At 33.4% G+C, this 27,413-nt stretch overlaps 1 pseudogene across 1 annotated transcript in view; it reads right to left on the bottom strand.

Moving 5' to 3' along the window:
• Positions 1-284: 284 nt before the first annotated feature.
• The window catches only part of LOC309615809 (protein enabled homolog), a 51,868-nt pseudogene continuing 24,739 nt past the window's right edge, over positions 285-27,413 (bottom strand). The window contains exon 4 of the transcript in view: positions 285-4,167. The product of the transcript in view is annotated as a protein enabled homolog (transcript). The remainder of the gene's footprint in view (positions 4,168-27,413) is intronic.

Genomic DNA, 27,413 nt, shown 5'->3' with positions numbered 1-27,413 from the left:
CAACCTTGAGATCATGATGACTATCCTGAAGAGATTTCAGCACCAGAACTAAGATTTGTACATTCAGTTGTTTTGCAATTGACTTGTTAGCCATTTGCATACCGTATAGTACAGATTTGTCAATGGTCAGATCACAGTGTTGAAGGAAAGAAGTACCTTCCTGTAATTAGAAAGGATCCCCTAACCTGCACTCACCTTAAGACATCCAATGTGCAAGAGCACAAAAACCATCACAATAATGTGTCTCCAAGGAACACAGTTTTGATAAGGAAAATAACTTAAGCTTCTGTTTCCAATTTTAATTACTGAAATCTCTAACAATGACAAAACTGTCACATAGGACAGTAAATGTATACAGTAATTCAATCAAACTTCTTGGAAAGAACACATTTAGCAATCTGGGATAATGCAGAATGAGAGGTAATATAACGTGTTTCAACACTGGTTCTTATAGTCTTTTTACACAGACATCATGTTAATATTAGACCAAGGCACAAAACATTTAGTGCATAAACCAGTTTCTTTTTTAAGATCTATCATTTTTATCTTGGTCTTTTATCTTACTTTGGACCACCTGTACCCAGTACTCTATCCTACTGCTTAACTTAATCAACAAAATCAAAAGTGATTTCTGACCAGATTTATGGGGGACATATACATTTATATCATCAAAGTGTTTCCATGACCGAAAGTACAATAATAAAGATGAAAATGCCTCCTATTTCTTTTAGAAAATAGTACTTTATAAGCTTGCTGCATCTTTAATGTCTTTACTATTGGATGACAATGAATAGATGATAGAAAAGAAACTGTATACTTAATTATGATAGCTCATCCATCACAGATTAATCTAAAAATGAAGTTTCTACAGAAACAGGAACTATTTTAACAAGGAAAAAAAATTCCCTCATTCAAACCTCTTTGAAGTGGTAATGGCTGCAAACCTGCAGCATTTAGAAAAGAATGCTATCAACAAGCTCTGTCTTATGAACTTAGATTAAGAAATCTAGAAAGCAGATGGTGGATTATTCCTTCACAATTTTAGTAAAATTACTGATAATCAAAGACTTCAAAGCAAATGTGGCACATAACAACCCAAGCATAAATCAAGATGGAGAGCCTGGAGAATTTTTGATTTCTTAAATTTTCAAAAAATTCTATCATTGCAACATACAGGATTTCTCCCCTATTTTAATCTTAGAAGTTTCAAAGGAAAGGGAGTGGATTACATACTCACACATGAGTGCCCGCACACACGCACGCTCACACACACACACTTGGTGGTAAGTAGAGTATCTAGCTCCTTCTTCCCACCACCTAAGTCTCACTTTATTTATTAAAAGAAAATTATGCAGGACCCCTCATTGTTTTCCTTTTGTCTAATGATTTCTATGACCTTAATTTCTGCCATCATGGTTACTTTTCTAGTATTTCAACATAAGATTCAAAAGCAGCTTTATAGTCAGGAATGTGTACCTGAACAACTGTATAACTGCAGGGCACCTAGGTAATAATAACTGCCAAATTCAGGGATCAAACTTTTGAGTTCCACAGTAAGATATAATTCATGTGAATTACAAATGGTCTGAATCATGTTTCAGACCATTGAACTTACTGAAGTTAAAATACAAATAGCCGAAGACATGATGTAAAAGATTAAATACTTGGTTCTGTTAACATATTTACCAAGTAAAGTCACAAAATATTCCTCATTATTATTCATGCAGATAATTGAGAAAAAGATCGTGCAGAAATTAAGTTTAAATTAAACATTATTCCTTCCCTTCCTCCCACTTCCCTATACTCTACAAAATGTTTTCCCTGGGACTAGGCCTTGAAAAGGCCACTACATATTAGTTTGACATGCATTACTGTCTGCAATTAAAAAAGCTAATTTTGTGGTGGTTGTAATTATATTATAAAAATGTCCACATTCATCAATCTAAAAAAGGTTGAAAACCTACAGTGAATCTACAATATATTGTATTACATTTGACCACTGGTTTGTGTTATGTAGGAATCATAGACGTGGTAAATCACTAATAATCTAGGAAGGCATCTAAACCTTTAAATTCTGGATGAATTTATGTTCAAATCTACAAAATTGCTTGAAGGCTATACTCGAGAGACTTCCTATCATTCTAAAATTCCTCACTCTGGGCAAATCATTTTTTAGGACACTTTCTTATAAATATCACCCTTTGAAAGCACATACAATTCCATCTGTTCCACATTTTATGATCTTAACCTACATAGGGCTGATCTCAATTATTCATGGGATATCAAATGTGATAGGAAGACAAACCTGAGAGAAACATTTACAATACAATAGCATAAGTTGCTAAATTCTTCATCAGCATTCTCTGAAAAACACTTCTCAAAGCCTTTCTCCTCTTTATTTTAGCAATGGATTGTGGAAAATGTGTGATTTTCTCTTGACATGAAAATATTTCAAGGCACGGTGTTCTTGCCTGACTGGTTTAGTATTTTCTGCATAACTGATACAGGAACTCCTATACAACTCTCTTCCATCCTGTTGTAAAGGTCAGAAAAAAGCATCAAACTGGGAGGGTACTAGCTTATTGCCAGAGTAGTAATGTCTGAAGGCTTTCAAAGTATGTTGTCTTTTCCCTCCTTCTGACTGTTTGTCTCCATTTTCTTTTTACAGCTCACAGAATGTAGGGGTTTTGTTGTTGTTAACAGTTGTTCTTTGCAGGGTTTTTTTTTTTTTTTTTTCTTTCTCCAGATTAAAGTCCTATCTCTTCTTAGTTTGTTTCTCTATGTGGCATTTCACTTGCTCAGTTCCTGCCTGATTGCATCGATGAGCTCTTCTTTTAGCTTAGTTAATTCTTTTCTCATTTCATCTAAAATGTTTGGCTTCAGCCTGTCAGAGTCCAGTCCTTCTGTCTGGACTCCTCTGGCACTAGGCTGTGATGAGGGCACAGATTTTGGTCTGTAAATAACAGGTGACTTGCTGCCATTCATTGTATTTGTTCTTTCCCAAGGTTTTCTTGTTGGTTCAGGTGTACTTGTTGAAGAGGCCTTAGAAGTTACAGGCTCTGAATCTTCATTTTTGTCTTCTTTTTGTTCTGTTCCTATTGTTGATCCCTTTTCAGCAATTCTCTTCCTCCTGGCCAGCAGGGTGCTCATTTCTTCCATTAACCCACCACCCCTAATGGAAGGGGTCCTTTTCCACTACCCGTAGTTTTAGATGAGGCCAAATTCACACCAGTGATCTTCCCTCCGCTTGGGAAACAGGGATCCTCCATCCGTGACACTTTCCTACGTTTTGATCCAGAAATTGCAGCTGCAAGTCCAGTTAAAGGGTGACTGTCTTCAGACATGGATCCCAAAACAATCCAGATGCAGGGAGGGGAGAAGCAGGAGGTGGTGGAGGAGGAGGGGGTACTTGATTAGGAAGAGGTGGTAGAGGAGGTGGAGGCCCTGAGGATGGAAGTGGATGGGATGGAGGGAGTCCTGGGGGAGGAGGGAGTGTGACTGATGCCTGGGCAGGACCTGGTGGGAGTGGAGGAGGGGGTGGAGGTGCAGGTGGTCCCAAGACAATGCAAGCCTGGCTCAGCAGCAGAGGAGACTCCCAGCACAGAGCTTAGAGGAGTCTCCGAAGAGGCAGGGGCAGCACAGTTGACATTCTTCGCTCTCGCTCCCATTCCAGCGGCTCCCTTTCTAGCTGCTCTTGCCGCTCTCTTTCTTGCCTTTCTCGGTCCAGTCTCTCCAGTCTCTCCCGTTCTTGTCTCTCCCGCTCCAGGCAATCCTGACTTTCTTGTCTCTCTCTCTCCAGCTGCTCCTGTTCCAGTCACTCCCTCTCCAGCCTTTCCCTTTCTAACCTCTCCCCCTCCAATCTCTCCCTTTTCATTCTTTCGCCCTCCAGCCTTTCCCGCTCCAGCTCCTGTTGTCTTTGCTGTTCTTGTAGTTGCCTTTGAATTTCCGATTCTTCTTGTGATGGGCCATTCTGAACTTGGGCAGGTAGCTGTGAATTTTGTCTAGGCAATGTTGGCCCTGTTTCCTGTGAATTCAACACGTGGAAGGCATGCATCACAGCACTTGCGAAGACACTGGCATCTTCTTTGCTGCCAAAGTTGAAACCATACACCTGTCTAGCGTTCCACCATTGGTGGAAGGTCTGTGTAGCTTGATTGTACTTCAACCCTTTATTTTTTTAATGAAGTACGATTGACATACAATGTTACATTAGTTTCAGGTGAATAACATAGTGATCTGACTTTTATATACATTACATACATTATAAGATGATCACCATGATAAATCCAGCTACCATCTGTCACAGTTTAATATTACTACAATATTATTGACTACATTTCCTATTTTATATATTACAGCACCATAACATTTATATTTGTAAGTTTGTGCTCTTTAATCTGCTTTGCTGATAAAATACATCCCTCCACCCTCTTACCTCCTATCTGACAATCATCAGTTTGTTCTAGGTATCTATAAATCAATTTCTGCTTTTTTTGTTGTTGTTCACTTCGTTTTTTAGATTCCACATATAAGTGAAATCGTATTATATTTGTCTTTCTCTGACTTATTTCATTTAGCATAATACCCTCTAGGTCCATCCATGTTGTTGCAACATCTTCACTATCCATTTAACTATCTTCCCTATCCATTTACTCATCGAAGACATTTAGGTTGCTTCCATCTCTTGGCTATTATAAATAATGCTACTATGAAAATAGGGGTGCATATACCTTCTCAAATTCTATTATTTTACTTTTCAGGTTAACACTTGAAATACCCAAAGTACTATCAGAGATAACCTGAAGAAGCAAGCAGCATGGATTTCATCTGTATAAAATGTTAAGGAAAGATTTGAAAAAAAAAATATTTCACTATAGTAAAGAACATCTCAACAGATGGAAAAGCTAATCTTGCATTTGTGATGAACATCAGAAATTCCTTTCAGAAATATTATTAGCAAAATTTAGCTCACCGGATATCTGGTAAAAGTCATATTTTGCTAAAAGCTATGCAATCAAGGAATTACTTGACTTTGGTTCAACATTCCAAAATTATAAATAAATTAACAGACGAAACTGCCAAAAATCTTTCCAGCCAGTAGGAGTTCAGGTTAAGGTGGTAATATCTTTTGGGCAAAGAGATCTATTTGATTAGAATACAGAGGTAGGCCAAGAATAGATGTCCAAAATTATGTGTTCTCCTAACTTAGCCCTGGATTTTCTTCAAAGGACAAATCCAGTGAAGTTCTGACCATAATGTCCAAATCCTTATTTCTAAGTTTAAAAAATCTATGTTGCATAGAGACCAATTTATGTTTTGTTTCATTCAAAATTTCTCTTCATTTTTTATACATTTAGTTATACAGAAATTCTGAGATTTTTTTTATGCTATATTTAAGTAAGTTATTTCCTTATATCTAAGGTTAAATTTATTTTGTTATTTCTTTTTACATGATTTCTCAGTGTCCTCCTTATGTACATTCTTTTCTACTGGTGTTTTGGGAGAACTGTCTAACCAAATGTTATTTTTAGGATACATCAGATAAGTTTCTGGGTACTATAGCATTTAAGAACATAGGCCTGAACGTAGACTCTGGGATTGTAAGTCTGTCCTGGCCCTTACTAAATGAGTTACCTTGGTACCCACAGAAAACCATAATTCAAAAAGACACATGCACCCCAATGTTCACTGCAGCACTATTTACAATAGGCAGGTCATGGAAGCAACCTAAATGCCCATTGACAGATGAATGGATAATGAAGATGTGGTACATATATAGAATGGAATATTACTCAGACATGAAAAGGAATGAAATTGGGTCATTTGTAGAGACGTGGATGGACCTAGAGACTGTCATGCAGAGTGAAGTAAGTCAGAAAGAGAAAAACAAATATGGTATATATGGTATATTAACGCATGTATGTGGAATCTAGAAAAATGGTACAGATGAACTGGTTTGCAAGGCAGAAATAGAGGCACAAATGTAGAGAACAAACGTATGGACAACAAAGGGGGAAGTGGGGGTGGGAGGGGTGGTGGTAGGATGAATTGGGAGATTGGGATTGACATATATACACTAATATGTATAAAATAGATAACTAATAAGAACCTGCTGTATAAAAAATAAAATAAAATAAAATTCAAAAAAAATAAGATAAATAAATGAGTTACCTTGGGTAAAGTACTGATTGAACCTCTCTGCTTAGAGACTCCATCTGTAAATGGGGCTGTAGGATAATGATTAAATAAACCAACCCATGAAAATACTAAGATGAGCAGAGAGCATGTGTCAATAAATTATCAATAAATAATAGGTATTATTTTTATATTTGTACATTCTTATGTCTGTCTTTAAGTACAGTTGGTTGCCTGTCTAACCTATATTTTACAGTCTGTCACTGTGCCAGGCCTCCTGCTTATTTCTCATAAAATGAGAATAACCCTCAAAAAATCTTCCTGGATTATTGCAGTAACCTCCCAATTATTGCCTGGTGTCTGATCAATCAGTTGTCCAGTGATGTCAGATTACCGTGTAAAAGAATATTTTCCAAAACATATTCCATTAAATCTTCGTCTTTTTTGGTGTATCATGTGAGAAAAGTAATATGTAGTTTATGTTCAGAAAGCCCACTGTTTTACATGGTCATTTTGGAGCTCCATAGGAATTTTAGCAAAATACAGCTCCTGGGGAGTACTGCAGTTAAATTTTGTTTAACTCATAAATTTGACAAGTTTATTTCAGCAACTTTGTTCCAACTAAGAAATAGTATTACTATTATTAACTACTGTTCTGAGGAGCATGTTATAAAAACACTACAGTTGTTCTATCTTGAATTAATAATTTTTTCTCAGAGTGTAAGGCAAGGAATTCTAAGATATTCATGTGATTTTGGGGCAATGGAGTTACTGCAGATGAGCATCAAATATTGTCTGTGTGATGGAACAGATAATAGCTGGAATATATGAACTAATTTTCAAATATATATACCTGCTTTTATTACTAATAATATACTCATAATAACATGCTATTTAATATATAGCAATTTAGTATTACATAAATGTTAAAATACAATTAAAATCATGTAAGACTACCTATTACACTTCATTGTTATAAAAAGGGTAAGAACTATATATGAGGAGAAAAGACCTAATTTTAAAAATCAGCTAAACATGGATTGAATGTCTGTTCCCTCATTAAACCACAACAGAATCCACTATTTATATGAAACCTCACTTATAAGGCTATTATGAGCAAAGTCTGTCAACATTGGTAAAAATTTCTTCAGAGTCCATAGCATCAAGTACATAATAAAATGTTACTTCTTTCATTCTTTCCTTTTGCTTCTCAAGTGTAATGTTATCAGGGTATAGACTTGTCTTTTTCATTTCTATATTCATAGCATATATAGCTCACTATATACATTATAATATATATAGTAGCTCTCCAAACAATATTTGCTAAAGTGATTGATTGTAAAATGGGGGTGGCAGAGAGTTAAAAAAATTATTAATATAGAAATAAAATATGGAGCCAATAATCACATTACTAAAATGCATGTTTATGGAATTTTAATTTTTATTCATTAAATAAAGATGAATATTTGTTCTGTTTGTTTTATACAAGTTATAACTATTTTTCTACTTCATTTGCATACTCACTTATAAATCTACAGTTGCTTATGGAGTCCCAGCTGGCAAGAAATGCAATTTTCACAGCGTTTGTCATAGATATTAGGAACAGATGCAAACCTCACCTGAGCACTCACACTATTTAAAACCCCAGATTGACTCAGAGCATTAACATTACTTCTTCATACTCTTAGCAGGAATCTGTCTTTATGTTTAGCCTAAGTCTAAGACAAATGAATTTGTCTGTCTGAGAAAGTCAACTACATATAGTCAACCCTCTTTGCCTGAGCTGCTAGCAATTTGTTTAATGTAAATTATGTACCCAAAGCAAATCTATGAGTCATGAGAGAACCATACAGTAAACCCCAAAAAGAGCAAATCGTCCCAGGTAAGCTCATTTTCCTATTGCAGCATATGGGCTAAAAATTGAAGATTTTTGTAAAAGTTTATTATCATTACCATCAAAAATAACTGTTCTAAGAACAAACATACTGTAACATCAGAGTGGTTATTGTTCAGGATTCCTGGCTGCAAACAATGCAATGAGTCACTTAAGCAGAAACAGAATTCATTAATGGATATTTGCCAGTTTACAGAATCTCTGGTAAGGCCAAAACAAGCAAGAAAAAGGTAGCAACAACGTTCCACACACTGCAGTGATTTCTCTACCTAAACATCACTGCCACTATCAGTGGCTCCTATGACATTCAAGGATTGGTATCAGAAACTCTACTACTGCCACCCTTGAGGAGCAGGACACCCTGTCTCATAGGTTGCCAGAAGACTGATTTCCTTTTAGGTGTTGACCACTTCTATATCTAAATCTTGCTTGGTTGCATTAAATAACTGGATTAAATAACTGTAACTGGATTAAATAACTGTTCTCTACTTGAAAGGGATCCTGTGGATGCAGGCTTTCTAATTCTGTTTGAGAAGGTAGGACTCATAGTGTCAAAAATTATCAAAATACAGAGATGGAGTGCAAAACATATTGGGTAGCTATAGGTAACAGATAGTCTCAGAGTAGAAAACAATATTGTATAAGGATGGATATGATTTCTAGGAATACATGCTCTTTTACCAAAACAATGTTTATTTAGAACACTGAAAGACTTGCTTTAATCATATATGTAGCTATTAAGTGATCAATTATTTATCAATTGTGACACTGTAATGAGTGTTGGTGGCACAAAGCTATACAGATACCATTCTGAACTATTGTCAATATAGCATAGAGAGCAGATATATGGTTGTAAGTTCACAGAAATAAGACAAGTCTGTAATGACGGTATACAGATGGAAAATCAGAGGGGACATTTTGTTTGTCTTCATGGGAATGTCATAATTATCTTCAAAAATAAAATTCTGGGGACAGAAGATGTGAGAATGAAAAAAGTAAACATTCTAAAGGTGGACAAAGGAACAAAAGGTATGTTTTTCTCAGGAGAAATATACAGTTGAAGTTAGAAACCATCACATTGTGTTGAGAATTTCTTTGCTCGAAAGTGTATTTTATTAGATATTAATACAGCCACTCTTGCTTTCTTATTTTTTATTAATGTTTGCATGGTATATCTGTTTCCATTATTTTATTTCAACCTATCTATGCTATTGAATTTGAATAGAAATTCTTGTAAGTAACATACAGGTGAGTCATGATTTTTTGTTCTGTTTTGACAATCTATATCTTTAGATTGGCTCCAAACAACAAATGCAGATATTTACAGAATCATGATAGAAACAGACACTGGCATGCTTTAACCTCAGAACTCCACCACAACACAGTAAGTATTTCTAATTTTGCTTCATGGCTTGAGAATGGCAGGAAATGACACAAAACAGGAATAAATTATACATCCATCAAATCATTGTCAACTGCCTACCATGTGCCAGACTGTGATATCTGTTGGAGGTATAGTGATAATCAAGACCTGTACTTGTTGTCAGAAGGCTTACAATCTAGTAGACTATAGTACCAGAGCAAGTTCTGTAGTGTGACTCATTAAACTGTTTTAAATACACATGTCTATTGTCAAGACTGGTCCTAACGATGAGAGATGGAATTGGGATGGGGTTATTAATGGTCTCAATTGAAGAGAGAAAAGGAATTCAGAAGTTAGACATTAGGAAGATAAAACATAAACTATTCCAGGATATATTTTCATTTTCTCTCATATTTTGGTTGTTAGTCAAGAGTCAAGATATTTTTCTACTTCTTAAATACTCTGTAACATTCCAGTTGAAAACGTTCCCCTGATTTAAGCCATATGAGGTTTTACATTAAATGACTTAAAATTTCAAAATTAAACTCTAATTAAAACAATATCAAATGTGTCAGTTTTGTTTAATTTAATATATATACACAAGTCAGCCTACTTATGAAAAAGTGTGTCCATTTTTAATGTTTGTATATGAGTTCAGATTATTAATATCCTGTAAATATCATAGGATTAATTCTGATGATATTTACAACAATTAAAATATAATTAAAAAAATTTTCCCCTACTACTTTAGTACTTAGGAAGGGTTGAATATTTGTTTAAAGAATTAATTACGGTAAAGCGTAGGAAATATAATTTTATGATTTCAATCTTCTGCTTCATTGATCGATAAGAAGCTCAAGTTCTTTTGCTAATACTTTATTCTGACTATCCTCCATCTAACTCGCTCTATTTTAATTCCTTGTCCTTGGGGCTATGGGTATAAGTCAAAAGTTTGTGCTGAAGATGGAATATATTTTTATTCATTTAGAGTAAAAAAAAAAAATCCCCTTTGTTCTATTTCTGGATATATCCTCAGCACTGGAAGACTGCCTTGTACAGAGTAGGCAACTGATTAATATTCTTTGAATTAAATACTTTAGACTTCCAGACCTAAACCTCATGCTACAGGAACAGTTATCAGAAAAGTCTTATATTAGCAGTCACAGGGTATTTTAGCATGGGTAACTAAACTATAGGTTAATTTCCAAAAGATAAACAACCTACTTTACTTGCATTTATAGCAAAAGGAAGTGATATGATTTAGATAACAAAGCTTACCTAACCTCTAACACTGAGTATTAGTTTGGATCCACCTATTGAAGACACCACAGGGATAATCAATATCCAACTGAGATCCATTAATGCATTTTGTATTTTGCTGATCACCCCAAAATATATTTATTTTTGTAGAACAATCTTTGGAAAATATTGCAACTAGTCATCCTTATTCATCAACTTCTGAATATTTATATATAACACTTTATCGGAAAAAATCATTACCCTTTATATGTTCTTTTTTAACCCTAGGCACACTCTATAATCTTGGAAGATGTCAAAGATCAACATAATAAAGAATTGTAGTATAAACCAACTATTCTTATAATGGTACTTATCTCTCTAATAGACTTGCTATTTGTTATAGTTTAGTTTTGAACAACATATAAATTTTGGTAAAAAAATTTAAAACAAAATTTATATGGAAGCTATTTTTTGTTAAAACATACTTTGACTATATTAAAGATAAAGCCACTTTCAGAATAAAAACAAAAACAAAAAAACAAGTACTAAAGAAGGAGAACATGCTCCCCAGCTGAGCTAATAGCAATGAAGAACATTTTTTGGATTTAGTCATGGCACTGGGAGGTTGAATGACAGTTTGATGGCCTTGGAGACTAGCAGCCTTGACAGAGCCTCTGAGATCTGTCGATCAGGGATGAGTGGGCAGGGTTTAGACCTAAGGGCCATGAGAATAAAGGTAATATAATAGAGAGAGCCTTGTCTCAGGAGAAGGACAAAAGCTTCTGCAACACACACATCCCTAAAAGAAGCAGCAATAGATGAGTACAGCAGCTGCCTCATAATGATGCCAAGAATAACCAACTAGGTTATTAAATGCTCCCAATTTGTAGGAAGTCCATTTGCCTCCACAGGAAAAAGTGTTTAAAATTCAGCAAAATGAATTCCTAGGGAGAGAGATGTTTTTATCTCTGTATTTAAAAGTTTTGGGGCCTTTGCATCCATTTTCAAAACAACTGTTATTTTCCATTTTGCCACTTCATATCACTGAAAACAGTGGCTTCAAATGTAATTAAATTACAAAAGAAAAAAATTATCTCCACAGCTCAAAGCTAAAAGAGTTAATCTTTGAAACATGGTCAGTGTTGAAATGAATATTTCCCAAATGCTCCATTACAGCTAAATACTTGAATTCACCCTTTATTTGAAAGAATGTTTTCTGTTTAAAGTTTTATTAAAACTTCTGGATACATTAGAAATTTAATTTAAGTGCTTATCAAATTATATCAAGTAAAATTGGCCTCAGACATAATAGAGTTTAAAACTTGACACAAGCTAGAAGCATTGCCTCTTGGTAAAACTCTTTCACGGAAAAATGTCACACAAATGTGTTCTTAGAAAAATAAAATGTATGGAGAAAAAATTAATTTGTTTTTATTTATTATACTTATAAGCTCTGAATACAGATGGAGAACTCGAATCTTTTATTAATTAAACCAGTTATGTTTGGATTTATCATTAATTGTTGTTAAAACTTAAAATTAATAAATATATATTTGAAATATTCTAAACTTATAGTCTGAAATAAATTTGAAATATCTATATTAATACAAGCTCGTAAAACTTTAATAAGTACAGTGCTTCATAGGTGACTCAGAAAGTAATGAACATATTAGTATTTTAGCAACTTTAGTTATTTAAAAAATTAATCCACTCACATATAAAAAGAGTAAAAATAGCACTGAAATATCATTTTTTTCTATTAATCATTTACATTAATCGAACTAATATTTTTAAAATGCTGACATGACCCTTTGTCTTAGAATTGACAGACAATTTTTAGCCTTGCTTCCTAACATTCTTGGAAGCCTTATAATGACTGATTTTGTAGTGAATACAAAAAATAAATGATGCAGGCTCTTTATGCTTTACAAACAAACCAACCTAGTACTTAAAATTAAGCAGCAATTACAACAATAAAATCTATTCAAAGGTTACTCATCAGTTGAAATTACTTTAAAAATTTAATGTTTCTTTTTCCAGTGACCAGAGATTTCTTGCTGTTCTTGAGCATGTACTACCCTTATTCACTGTACTGACTGCTGTTTCTCTGTTTCTTATTCCTGCTCTTTTAATCTTGGTTCCCCATCACTATGGATGATTTCAGGTATCTGTTTTCTTCCATCTTCTCTTCATTTTTTTCTCTCTCTATTCCTAGAGGCATTATGAAACTCCATCTTAATCAACTACACACATACAAGTGTGGTATTTTAATCCAATTCTGACCCTACCTACACCCAGGCTGATCAACAAGGCTGCGAAAACACACAGAATTATTTAAACTGTTCTCACTTTAAATTAATGATCACAAGCTTCCAGTGGAATGGAGTGATCACAAAACTCCTCCCCAGTCCACACACTTGTGCTGTCCTAAAACATCCTATACTTTCTCCCCAAACTTCACTCTCACCTTACGATATTGATCTCTACCTCACTGGGAAAAATCAATCAAAAGAGAACTTTCGAAATCTCAAACCACCACCCAGGTCTCCCAAGGTCACCAATATTCATTTTTATTAAATTGTATCATCCTCATTCATGGTACTTTTCATAGCCTTACCCTGCCTTTTTTTTTTTATAGCATTTTCATGACTTTCTATCATAATGAATAATTTACTTATTTGTGTTGTTTATAGCTTGTCCCCATTTGCTCTATCCCCCAGTGCCTCGAATAGTGCCTAGCTCATACTGACCCTCAATAAATATTTGTTGAAGTACTTATCCATATAAATAACTTCTATAGCTGCACTTTAAGACCTTGCTTATGTTCTAATTCTGAAGCCCTGTTATTAATCATCCACCTGCTGGAAATGTAAACTTAGTTAAATACTCATCAACTTATTATTTATATATTATTCATTGAAAGTATTAATTATTTATGATTGTCAATAGCTAGTTATGACAAGTAATTACTGGTTAATAATTGGTATTGATGGTCTTTATTCATCATTTATTTAAATTATTCATAAATCATTTGATGTAGAGCCAAGACTATTTTAAATATGATTTCATTAATTGGAGTCTTATATGAACTTCCTAACCATGTCTAAGATGCGTTATCTATGAGTTTCTCTTTCAGGTTCCTTAAAGAAGAGTTAGACCTATTTCTCAGTTGCATCATTGGCAGTGTTTTCTGCCACCTATGAAATCATGGTTTTTCAATATTTTCTGAGCCACCTTCTCCAACTGCCTATTCCATTCTTTTAGTTACACAATTTTTTTCAACAGTTTTATACTAAGGTATTTTTTTAAAACATCTGAAACCAGGACTCTTCTAGGTTATTATGAGTTTTGCCTAGTTTTATAGTTGCCCTGCTAATTCCTAACTAAGACAATAGATTTTCCTTCCCTTACACTTATCAAGGCCATCAAAAGCATAAAAACTGCAACTCTCTTTGCATACACATTTTATTGGTTTATGCAGTGCTTAGTGAAATAATATAATTAAAGCTATAAAATAAATGACATTAAAAAGTTTAAAAACCAAGAAAACTGACTGAATTATTTTCCTATTGCTGCTGTTTCAAATTACAAGGTCAGCAGGGCAGCATCTTCTCTAATCTCTGAACTTTTTCTTCTTATCCTTTATCTCTCTCACTCTGGCCCTCTGAATTACATTTTATAAAGGTCCTGGTGATTAGACTGCACCCATTTGGATAATCCAGGATAAATCCTTTTATCTCAAAATCCTTAAATCTGTGAAGTCCTTTTGCCATGTAATACAATATATTCAAAGGTTCTGGGGAATAGAATATGGACATCTTTGGAGGCATTATTCTGTCTACCATACTGACATACATTTCATCTCTTAGGAACAAAAGTACACCCAGGTATTGTTCAGTAGAGAGTAACCTGCAAGTGTCCAGTGGTAACCATGCTTTAAGCATCAGTAGAAAAGTTTTAAAGAGGGAAAGGAGAGTGTTATTGATCTGCAAAATCTGCTAAATAGAGATCTATTAAAATAATTCTCCTCTGAATGTCTGTTACACTTTATCTTTCATGTTTGTCTAATTAACATCATACTATGAATTTTCCATGTTAATAAACAGAGCTGCCATCATATTTTCAATACTAAAAGTGAAACAAAATTTATTTAATCATTTCTGTATTGATAAGATTTTATATTTTCCAGTTTTTTTTTTCTTTTTGCAATCAAGGGTACAATAAATATCCTTATACATCTTTCCTTAGTCAAACATGTATATATACTTTTCTGAGACACAGTCTATAGAATTCTACTTTAAGTGCAATCAACTGATGAAAAATTAAGCTAATGTTATCACTGGATCCAGACAAATAGTTCTCCCACATGACTATGGCAGTATACATTTCCACCTCTACCTTAACATGCCTTTGCTACACACTTACTAAAATTGAATGATTCTAAATTTTATTTTTTCTCAATTTAATTACTGAAAAATATTTCATTGTTTTAATTCACTTTTCTCTATTAACTAGTGAGGAAGGAAAATTTACATAATTAAATGCATTTAAATAAGAATTTCTAAGACTTTGAAGTCAAAGTAACTCAAAATAGCAGTTTATAGCATTGTTGTAGTGCTGCCAGAATCTGTCCTGTAGCACCTGCATCTGATGTTCACCAGTAGTAGTAGCCAAGAATGAAAAGTGGATTTCAGTCCAATAACCATGATAGGGCAATGCCATGAGCAGCGATCAGCAGGAGAAGAATGCGTTCAGCAGACTCTGTGGCATCATTTTGGCACAGTTTCCCACAATCTGAATTCCTGTGATTCCTTACCATTTTCTTAGAAAGATTCTCCAGGTAACTTTACAGTTAATTCCAAATTATTCAACTGATTCTATGAGATATCCAATATATAAATAAATAAATAAATAAATAAATTCACACACACACACACACACACACACACACACACACACACACACACACAATTAAAGTAACCTAAAGTCAGTTTCAGTTGCTTAGAGGTAAGAAACCTATGCAAATTATTTATTTTCCTCACATTTAATACAGGGCTCATATACTACTAACCTTAAGGGTTCTAGTGAGGATTAAGATAAAATATACGCAAATCCCTTAACACAGTGTTTTTCAGTAAAAATTATTAACATATTTTAATATCATTTTCATTGTTTTAATTCTAACTCAAACAATTTACACAGGTCATGAGAGGAATAACGTGTCTAGCGACATAGCATAGAACCTAGTATCCATTAAGTTTTTAATAAATAGAAGGCTCTTTACTGTTTCATTCCTTCAACACCTATTTATTGAGGGCTTACTATGTGCCAGAGTCTTTGAGGTACATGGGATGGATTAGGGTGCATGTGAGATAAGAGTCCTGCAGGAGACATATAATTAACAATTAATAACAGAAATAAGTCAATCATACAGTACTGTAGAAGGTTAATGTGCAATTCTACTAGGTTAATGTGTATAGCTTAGCGCAGGTTAAGGAAGACACGGAGTGTAAGAGGGGAAAACAGGGGCTGGCGGCATTTTCAATTTTAAATAATCTTGTTAGGATAGGCCTCAAAGGCAGATGATATTTGAGATTACTGGAAAAAAGTGAGGAATTTTGTCATGGGGATGTCGGAGAGAAAAAAATATTCTAAAAAGGATAAAATTAATGCAAAATTGCTAAAATTTGCCTGGTATGTTACGGAATTGTTGCAGACTTTTTCAAGTGCAGTTCAATTTGTGGAAAAACATACCTTAAAAAAATTTTATTCATTTATTTATTTATTTTTTGGCTGCAATGGGTCTTCATTGCTGCATGTGGGCTTTCTCTAGTTGCAGTGCTCGGGCTTCTCATTGCGGTGGCTTCTCTTGTTGTGGAGCACGGGCTCTAGGTGCACGGGCTTCAGTAGCTGTGGCTCACAGGCTCTAGAGCACAGGCTCAGTAGTTGTGGCGCATGGGCTTAGCTGCTCCGCGGCATGTGGAATCTTCCCACACCAGGGATTGAACCTGTGTCCCCTGCACTGACAGGTGGATTCTTAACCACTGCACCACCAGGGAAGTCCTTGGAAAAATATTTTTATGGCAGCGCAGGTATGACAACTACATCTAACTTATTTCATATTAAATATAATCAAAATGGTTTTCCTAAAGAATAGCCATGAATCATTTAATTTAGATCAGTAAGTAAAATTGCTTACAAGCGAGTTTTGCTTCTCATTTACCTAATGTTGGTATGCAAGTCTTATAGATATTGGACATCTTTTGAGACATAAATCAGGACATTGAAGCTTTTTTTTTTTTTGCTTATTAGGTAATTTGGAATCTGTTAACATCTAAAATCCCCAATAATATATAATTAAAAGAAAGATTAGGCTGATTTTTATTCTCTTCTTTCCTTTCCTTTGTTTTCTTTCCTTTCTATTTCTCATATTTCGTGGAACCTTGATTAAATGATGTATCTTAAATTAGTACGTCAATACTGAAATAGTACAGTGTTTTTAATTCAGAGATGTAAATTAATTACTTTATTGACAATAATCATAATAATTGGGAATCAAAAACATTTCTTCATATATTATTACATATAGTAATATTTATATTACATAAAATATGTTGATTCTTTTACTTATAACAGCCAAAACCACTGCTTCTCAAACTGTAATGTACCCAAAAACTAATAAAAATATATTATCAAAAAATACAGATTCTGATTCAGTAGTTCTGAGATAGGACTTGAGATTCTGAATTTTTAGCTCCTTCATAAAGCCAGTGTTCCATAGATCATACCATGATAGTAATGGCCTCTCTTATGCATTAAGAGATATTTTGATATATTAGAAATTTATGAATAATTTAGTATACATATACTAATAAAGAATATAATGTTCCATGACAGTTCACATTGATTAAAAAGCGAGTATTTTCAACTCTGAATATATAAAAATGAGATATTCCAATAAACATCATTTAGTTTCACTGCAGAGACAGAGATTTAAAAAAAGATGTCTGGAATAAACATGGTAACTGCTGTAAAAATCTAACATCACAATACAGTAAAATGTATGTACATTTTTATTTTTAGTTGATAATCAATTAATAGAAACCTTGTTAAACTACTATTAACATTGCTATTTTCTAAGGTATGTAAGAAACATGGAAAGGTAATGTCAATAGCGTCTATTTTTGCATCTTAGAAATTCCTTTGTTAAGCCTCAAATTAATTAATTAATTAATTAATGCAATCTACAAAATAACTTCTGATCTCATTGATGTTTTAACCTAGGCCAAGAAATGATTTTCAGAAGGGAAAAAAATTACAAATCATCTATGTAAATGTACATACAGGGTATTCAGTCAAGATAAGGAAAATAAGACAGCTATATCATATATCTTCATTCTGTTTAAAATTGAGCTGTAAATGTCCATTTTATACCAAATAGTAGCATTTTATTTTAGCATTTACATTAAAAAGATGCAATAATGCAATTAGTTGTTAATTATTTTGAGTAGTGGCTGTGCTTTCCATTCATGGCTTGATATATTTATTGGCAAATTGTTTTATCAGCATATGTCTGGTTTTAATTATATTTAACTAACTTATGGGGATGAATTGTTATTTAGAAACGCATAAGACCGAGTTCACAGAGTAGTTCATTAGTCCATAAATAACCACAGTTATTTTATTTTGCCTTGACTTTACAATATGACTTTTTATATCTCTGTTTTTATTTTTTTAATCCTATGACACTAGACTATAAACTACCTAATAGGTTATGATCTTTTTTGCATGGACTTTCCACATGTATTTTAATATTACCAGGAAAAGTATAGTTCTAGAAAACTGAAGTACCTCAATAATAGTCTTCAACTGAATACATCAAATGATGTTAACTTTCACTTTTTTCCCCCTTTATTATACAGTGTTTGATGTCTGTATCTGCCTCCTTTTGGAGAATGCTCTATTTTTCCAAGCCATTTCCCAAGTTGCTTAATATCTTAATTTCTCAACTACCATGGCATCCCAGACAGTGTGCTATGCAAACTTTCCCTCAGGGCAATGGCATTTCTTCAGCAGAATAAAATGTGTTGTATATCTATCCTTTAAAATATAAAGCCTGCCAAAAAGTAAATTTTCTTATGAAAAATAATTAATAAAATGATGCTAATGATGAATTCTTGGAACCTCTGGTATAGCATAAGGAATTGTTATCTATCTTATTTTTGTCTCCTAGTCCCTGCTTACTCAATCAAAAAAATATGCAAGACAATGGAGTGAATTCCTATGACATTAAGAAGTGAGGGATAAAATGCATTATAACAGATTTCTTTCCAAGTTCACAAGAAATTCTGACTCTATTCTTTGGTCAAGATAAGCGTCCAGGCACTCATTACATTAAAATTATAATATTTACTGCCAAGAATGTACTAAGCATCTAATTTTCACCTATATTTTACAAATACATTAACTAAGACAGACTGTGGAAGCGATTTAGTGAATAGTGCATTAGCAGTTTTAAAAACGAAACTAAAATTATATTAAATTTTCCCGACCTCTACTTATGCACTTTTCCCATTACACTTTAGAAGATGGCAGTACAAAATTAAAAGAACACAGATTTTTTTACCCTAGATTTTATTAGCTATTTGTACACTTGGTTAAATGGTTTTCAAACTGTGTCATTTAAAAAAAAATACAGGCCTCTTATCTAAAATATTTGGGAATCCATTCTGATGTAATTCTTGATAAGAGCACATTTTCTATACTTTGACCATAAAGGTTTGACAGTAAATGCTTTTTTCTTTTAATAAGAACGCTTCATTGTCCAAAAACTGTAGAGAATTAACAAATTTGAATGAAAATATATGTTGTGTTTGTCCTTTACTGTCAATGGTACACTATTCTTACTTAATCACCACTATAAAAGAGACTGAGGTTTAAATGAAGTCAGAAAATCAGTTAATTTTATAGTTTAGCTCAACCAGGAGAATAGTTAGTCTTTGCCTTGTATTAATGTTAGATACAATGTATCAATACATTTATCAAAACCTTGAAATAATTATCCAGTACCATCCTAACTCATTTCAACATTAAAAAAAATATTAATGACTTTGTGTTTGAAAACTCATAAATTACAAAAAGGTTTAACCTTTATGAGAGAGAAGGTAGGCATTCTCCTATACGTAATCTTCCAAAATTTCACTTTAGAAAAACAAAATAATTTATTTGCCCTTGACTGAACCTAAATTTTAATTATGGAATATATATAAGGGGAAAATACTGCTTTAACAGAAGGCATGTTTATGCACTTAGAAATAAAACAGGATACAATATAAGTGTTATTTTCAGATCTTAGAGAAAATGAACAGAAAATCAAATCACAAATGCAGGTGAAAGATAAAATTCCTGTATAAAAAGAATTCTCAAAGGATTCAACAGCATACAGAATTCCAACTTGTAATGTATTTTAAGTTTTTTCTTAGTCATATTTTTTTGTGGTCCATATCTTGCAATTTTCTTTTATTTTAAAGAAATTGCCTAATGAACTGCTTTATCATTTCCTTCCTTCCTGCCTCTTTATTTCTTTCTTATCCTTTGCACATTGTTATTCATTTTAGTTTATTTTTGTTGTAATTCTTGATTTTTGTTTTTCTAAAACAGAAAGTATCTACGTTCAAGTTTAGATCATATGTTAATATAGTAATACCTAAAATATCTAAAAACATTTGATTTGAACATATTCATTTTACATGCAAATTTGGAATAAACATTTCTTTAAAAAGTTGATGAAAGAGAAGCTGAGGCTGCTTCAACTAATCCAGTATTTGAAACTGGGTCATCATTTTATATCAGCCATAGGTCTTAACCCTGTTATTGGTTTCAGTAACACTGAAGAAAAGAAACTGTTTCATCAATACAAGTAGGCAGAAATAATAACAATTTATACTTGCTTTTTTCTGTATCCTTTATAATATTTACTATTATATCTTAAGAACAAAATAAATTGCCATAGTTTATATTTCCTGTTTGGTAGCAAGCAGTCTCTAGCTAAGTTTTTTATAAAGATTTCATTTCTTTAGAGAAGTTTTAAGTTCACAGCAAAACTGAAAGGAGGGTACAGAAAACTTTCATATACCCCCCACACATCCATACCCCTCCCACACCATTATCAACATCCATCAGAGTGATACATTTGTTACAACGATACTGTAATCTACATTGACACATCATCATCAGCCAAAGTCCAAAGTGTATATTATGGTTCACTCTTGGTGCTGTACATTTTATGGGTCTGATCAAATGTATAATGACATGTATCCATAATTATAGTATCATAAAGTATTTTCACTACCCTAAAAATCCTATGTGTTCCATTTATCCATTCCTCCCTCCTGCCAAACTCATGGCAATCACTGATTTTTTTTTTTTTACTGCTCCATAGTTTTGCCTATTCCAGAACATCACATAGTTAGAATCATGCAGTATGTAGCCTTTTTCAGATTGGTGTCTTTCACTTAACATGCATTTAAGTTTCCTCCATGTCTTTTCATGGCTAGATAGCCCATTTTTGCAAAAGATATATCTGATAAAAGACTGTTATCCAAGATATAAAAGAACATTTAAAACTTAACAATAAGAAAACGAACACCCCAATTTAAAGATGGGCCAAAGACCTTAGACACCTCACTGAAGAAGATACACAGAGGGCAAATGAACATATGAAAAGATGCTCCACTATACATGCCACCAGGGAAATGGAAATTAAAACAACAATGAGATATCACTACACATCTATTAAAACGGCCAAAATACAGAACACTGACCACACCAAATGCTGACGAAGATATTGAGCAATAGGAACTTTCTTTCATTGTTAGTGGGAATGCAAAATACTACAGGCATTCTGGAAGACGCTTTGGCAGTTTCTCACAAAACATAACATACTCTTACCATAAGACACAGTTGTGTTCCTTGGTATTTACTCAAATGAGCTGAAATCTTATGTCCGCACAAAAACCTGCACACAAATGTTTTTGGCAGCTTTACCCATAATGGCCAAAATGTGTAGGTAATAACCAAGATGTCTTTCAGAAGGTGAATGGATAAACTGTGGTACATCCAGACAATGGAATATTATTCAGCACTAAAAAGAAATGCGCTATTATGCTTGCTTTTTATTTGAGTAAATTCATTTAAACACTTGAAAACAAAGGAGTAGAAAATTCATTTTCAAAGTTAAATCCACATAAATACCTTGGCATATATATATCCTTTAGTAAATTTAGTCTGAAGGCGTAGAAAAATAGATTTCTTACTTTTTAAATATCTACTGTTTAGCAAAAAATCATTTTTTCACAATAAGTTTTTTCACATATTTTTGTTAAAGTCTGACACAGAAAAATGTGACTATAAAGCACAATCTTAGATACCACTGCACTTCTACCTGTGAAATAAGTTTTTTTTTAAACTGAATTTTGTAGGTGTTGAGTAAACCATTTTCTATGTCATTCAAGTTATTTGCCTTTTCAAGCAGGTTAAAAATGTGAAATATAGAATTGTCAAATGGGGCTCATTTTGTTTATGAAAATATCAGGAAAATGTGAGTTACCACATGATATTTTAGAAAATATTTATAAATTGGGACTTCTACAAAGATCTGAAAATAAAAGAAAATATGACTCTGACATAACTGGAATATTTTTCTGGACTCAGATTACGTGTGTCAACATGAGTCAGTTTGTTCCCTATGCTCTTCGCTCAGGAAGATAAAACTGTAAATCTATACTGAACTTTACTTTTTGCTTCAGGAATCTCTGGCAGAGAAATTTATCTGAAACGGTAGCCTGCTCAGCTAGACAAAGCATTCACTTATCACACAATATCAAGACCTGCTTCAAGACCATCACCACATGTCATATCTATGGCTAATTACAAATTGGAAGATCTAAATTGGATTTTTTAAACCTAGATCCCAAAATCCTATTATAAAAGCCTCTTCTGACTTCCGCTTTATGAGACACTGCTAAGTCTCTGTCAAGGTAATGTTCTCCCTCAGTCCCTCACTGCAATGAGTTCTAGAGAAAGCAACCTCCATGTTGGTAAATGTTTCTATCACATGTTTTTTCTGCTCCAAGGCTAAAGAAGACTGTTCCGGGTGAGTAAAATTCAAAGCACTATTGCAGTTGAGACTGAAGACTCAGCCATGTGGCATAAATGTACCTAGCTCTGGGCAGTGAGACTTTTTGAATGCTGGAACCCATAACTTGCTCAGAAAACTGAATAAGCAAATCCTTGCAAAACTGCCCTTGCTAGAGAGAAGGTGTGGCTATGCCTTCTTCTCTTTGGTTCATTTGTCTCTTACCCCATCTCATCCACGTTGAGTCTGTAGACTGCTTTCATTTAAGAAATGGTACTAGACCTGCTCTTTTCTGACTGGGTCAAGTTCTCTGTTACTAGTTGATGTGCTAGTTTGTTAGTTTCTCATTAGTCTTTCCACATCAATTGAAGGGCAAGATGGAAGTCTTGAAAAGAATGTGGAAGAGAATAGATGTAAGAAGCTACCTACATTTAAGCCTGGGTCAAGGCTAGCCTTTGTCTTTGAGCAAATTAGAGAAAGGTGGCAGGTCTGGGATGGTAAATTAGAAATTGCCCCTCCCCTGGGTGTTATGGCTCAGTTGGAACAAAATATTAACCACGAGGCATTTTTGTTTAGAAAAATGGTCCCTTGTCCTTGCAGAGGAGGACACGAGACTTGATGAATGGAATCCCGGCTGCATTTTAGTTCACCCCTCAGCAGGGCATCTATGTGCCCTGCACAAACTCACCAACCATATGAGAAAACCTTGAATCCAGTTTGCTATATTTAAACCAAAACCACAATTATAGATACACAACCCCACACTGACATTTATCCAAAGCTGGAGTTTGCATTCCCTACTTGATACATTTAAGGTACAAGTTCAGTTTTAGTGTATACATTTTAACAAGGTCACAAATAACTTTGAACTTTGTTTCATTTAGAACTTGAAACCCAGATTGCATTTTATTTTCCCATTAAATATATTGTTAATTAGTCTCAAAGTCAATAGCATTTTTTTTCTCTTATCAGTTCAGAATTACTCCCTTCAGAATGTGGTAAAAGACTGATGTAAATTTAGGGTTATGATCTAATTTTTCTTATAAGAAATCAATACGAAAATTTGTATGAAGGTCTTGCTTTTAGTAGTTTTTTTTTTTTTAATTGAAGATTGAGGAGGACTAAAGGTACATCTAAAAGAATTCTGTTGCAATTGAGAAAAAAAATATCAGTTAGATATGTCCCTTATAGTTTACCATATGAATGAGGCTCCACAATTAGTCCCTGGAGGAGAGTATCTGTGTCATATCCTCAGTCCCCCCAGTGAATCTTAAGCCCCACAACTCAACTCCAGTATGCATGCCTTAGGTTCTTCCCAAAGTATTCTAGCTCAGTCTCTTTTCATACTTTACTGCATTTGCTCTTTTATTTTCCAAAAGGAAACTCCTCAAGGGTAATGAGTAAAACACATGAATTTAAGCTCTGCAGAGTCAAATGATCACTACCCACTTTTTCAATGACTCTATGAAGGATATATAATTTGTGATAAACATAAACTGAGAAAAGAAGAATTTAAACCATTCACTTTTATCACTAACAGGCCAGAATAGATTAAGTCTGCATCACCTCTATATGGTTAATTGTTTTGTAGGGAATATTTTTTGGTTCCATCATGCAACAGGAACAGCAATGCAGTGTGGCTAATTCTGTTTGAGGGAAGTCATTTAACTATATGATAATAATTTACCCTATCTTAAAATAGTTTATTTTATTCTCGTCATTGTCCTTCCTCTTCTGTATAAAATTCAACCTATGTTAGTATGTGCATAAATCAATATGGAAACATTAAAAATAATTACTTCATGTTAATTTCACTTACTAAACATTTGCCACATCTTGAGCACTATGTGAATCATACTTCTCCTATGTGACACTTCTGAAAAAGCCAAAATTATCCACCACCTATAGAAAAACCAGAGAAAGCATTTTGAGTGTTAAGTTCTTTGCTGAGTTTAGCTAATTTTACACCTTTATTTTCCTTTTACCCTCATTTACTGACCTAAGAAATTTTTTTTTGCCATAACATGTATTTTTGTATGTCATTTTAAATCCAGTAAAAATATAATCATGTAAAAATAAATAATGCTATGATTTTTTTTATTACTGGCAAACACATTTGTACAGAAATTCCTAAATCACAGAACCTTGAAATGAATTGAGGCAACAACATCTGCAGGAGAAAAATAACTATTACTATAAAACCTTAATAGCTAGAACCTGTAATTAACCAGCATTCATTAAAGATTTGAATTCACAGAAACAATGTATACATAAGTAGCCATGCACGTTTAGTTTAGGAGACTGTTTCTGCAAGACTATTTACTATAAAAAGAAAAATGCACATGGATATAAGCAATTGTAATGGTATTTATATATAATTCAGCACATGGTAAATGTACATAAACAGCCCAAGCAGTTAAATCATTAGTTATAATGGAATGACATCTGTGTTATATAAAACACCATATTCTGCCAAAATATTTTTTGTTTGTCCTTTTTTCAGTTTTCCTGTCTGTTATTCTGTGACAAAATTATAGGACAGCTATAATGGCGTGGCAACCAAAAGCTTAAAGGCTTTCTCAAGAAGAGAAGAGATACTAGTTTGTGATAACAAATGCTTACTCTATTTGTGATTTATCAAGTGAGACTGATGTGAAATTTTTTTCTCAAAGTGACAAATATCTCTAAATTCTCTAAAACTATTCAAAATATGTCAAATACTTATTAAATATTTAGTAACATGTTAAGTAAATTCTGACCATTTTTCAACAGAAATTTAGTGATAGTTTACTCAACATGTCTAGAAACATTGACTTAACTCTAATTGGAAGGGGAACAATTGCAGAGTCCATTAATTTCACAACTGAGTGTTATTTGTATGGATTTTGGAGTCATAAAAACTTAAGAAAATTATCCTTTGTGAGACTCTGTTTGTTGCTTTATCTATTATCTGATGATATTTAATCCATCCTTATAAGGTTTTCACAAATACGGGCACCCTGTGTTTTTTAATGACACTATAATAAATGCTTGAGACTGTATAAGATGCTATAAAACTACTTTCTGTTTTTATATTTAGGTAACTTGCAGATTCATCCTGAGTGAAATGAACAGATTTCTTTGTAATTCTCTAGTGGTAGTGTATCTGCTCCAAATTACTTGTATAATCATGTGCAGGCCCCAGAGTCATCTATTCATTGATTTGAATTACATTTTCTTGCCTCTATGGGTTGTGGTAGGGAGTTACCTTGTGGAAGTGGAACAAAGAATTTACCTGTGGTATGTCTGACCTGGTCTATACTTTCTGTTCTTAATTGTACACTGTGCTAACCAACTGAGATGATTAACTTTACATCAACTTAGCTAGGCCACAGTACATTGATATTTGGTCAAAAATGTCTGGATGTTGCTGTGTAGGTATTTATTTAGATGAAACTAAAACCTGAATCAGTAGACTTCGAGTAAAGCAGATTGACCTTCATAATGTGGGTGGGCCTCATCCAAACTGTTGAAGGCATTAAGAAAAAGACTGACCTTCTCCAAGGAGGAAGGAAATCTTCCAGAAGTTTGCATTTAGACTTAAACTGCAAGATCACCTCTTCCTTAGGTCTCTAGCCTGCCAACTTACCTTGCAGATTTAGGACTTGCCAGTTTCCATAATCTTATAAACCAATTTCTTAAAATAATCTGCACCCCCCCCACACAAACACACACAGTCCTATTGGTTCTGTTTCTCTGGGAAATCCTGACTAAAACACCAACTAAGCTTTGTGCATTTATTTAGAAAATATTTTGGGAGTGAAACATTTGTCATTCTAGTCAACTTCATCCATGTACTACATGCCAGGTACTGTGTTAGGTGTGCATGAAAAAAAAAAGATAAATACGACATGAGTTATACTTTAAGATGACTTGAAAATTTTGTAATGAGAAATATTTATAAAAAATATCATTGAAATAGATAGTAGTATATTTAAATACAGAGATAACAGGGTTCAAAATATGGAGAAGAAGAGTCAATAACAAAGAAAATTCATTAAAGAATGAACTATGAGGCAGAAATTGTCTGCCAATGAGAATGGAAAGAAAAAGCATAGAGGACTATGAATGTCATGAAATTACACTGAATTTTATCCTATAAATTAACTCATTCATTGAAAGTTTTTAAGCTTAGGAATCAAATGTATAGATTTAGATTTTTGTTTTGATCACTCTGATGATATTATACATGATAAATTTGTACAAGGTGGGAATAGAAGGCAAAATTATTGAGGGTATTATTGTATTAAGTTAGGAAATAAATGATAAAGACCCAATCTACAGATGGAGTTAAGGGGACATATTTACAAATATGAATGAGACTGATTTGGGTAGTTTCATTAATGGGGTCATTAAAATGACTTCTATTGAGATTTCTAGCTTGGGTTATTGGGTGATAAGGCTACCTAAATAAGACATACCAGACAAAAAGAACAGATTCAAAGAACAATATAATGAACTACGTGTTGGAAGTGTTGCATTTGAGACACTAGTTAAGTAACTATATGCTGTAAGCTTGTTTACTTTCTCCAATGTAGTCTGATTAGACCTACAATCAGCTGCCACTAGGTAGGTGCCTGGTTTTTGAAGTTCAACCAGTGAGACAG

The sequence above is a fragment of the Balaenoptera borealis genome, assembly GCF_965194805.1.
Source record: "Balaenoptera borealis genome assembly, chromosome: 18".
Lineage (NCBI taxonomy): Eukaryota > Metazoa > Chordata > Mammalia > Artiodactyla > Balaenopteridae > Balaenoptera > Balaenoptera borealis.
The sequence above is the reverse complement of the archived record's forward strand: the minus strand, read 5'-3'. Positions and strand labels throughout refer to the sequence as shown.